Here is a 219-nt window from a genome sequence, read left to right as displayed (position 1 = left end):
CCTGTACGCGTGCGGGCTAACTTCTCGAGCGAACTTCTTCTATTGTTCGGTGATTTTTTTTTCGCATACTCCATCTCCGCCACAGCCTGTAAGAACATGAGCGTATTTACACATTCGCCGAACGTCATCTCCGGCTTCAGAACCTCTTTTAGGTGGCCCCATGAAGACTCCAACCTGTCATTTGAAATCGACGGTCATGCATTTGTCAGAATACTAGAT

Source organism: Phytophthora parasitica (genome assembly GCF_000247585.1).
Source record: "Phytophthora parasitica INRA-310 unplaced genomic scaffold supercont2.95, whole genome shotgun sequence".
Lineage (NCBI taxonomy): Eukaryota > Oomycota > Peronosporomycetes > Peronosporales > Peronosporaceae > Phytophthora > Phytophthora nicotianae.
Note: the sequence above shows the minus strand (reverse complement) of the source record.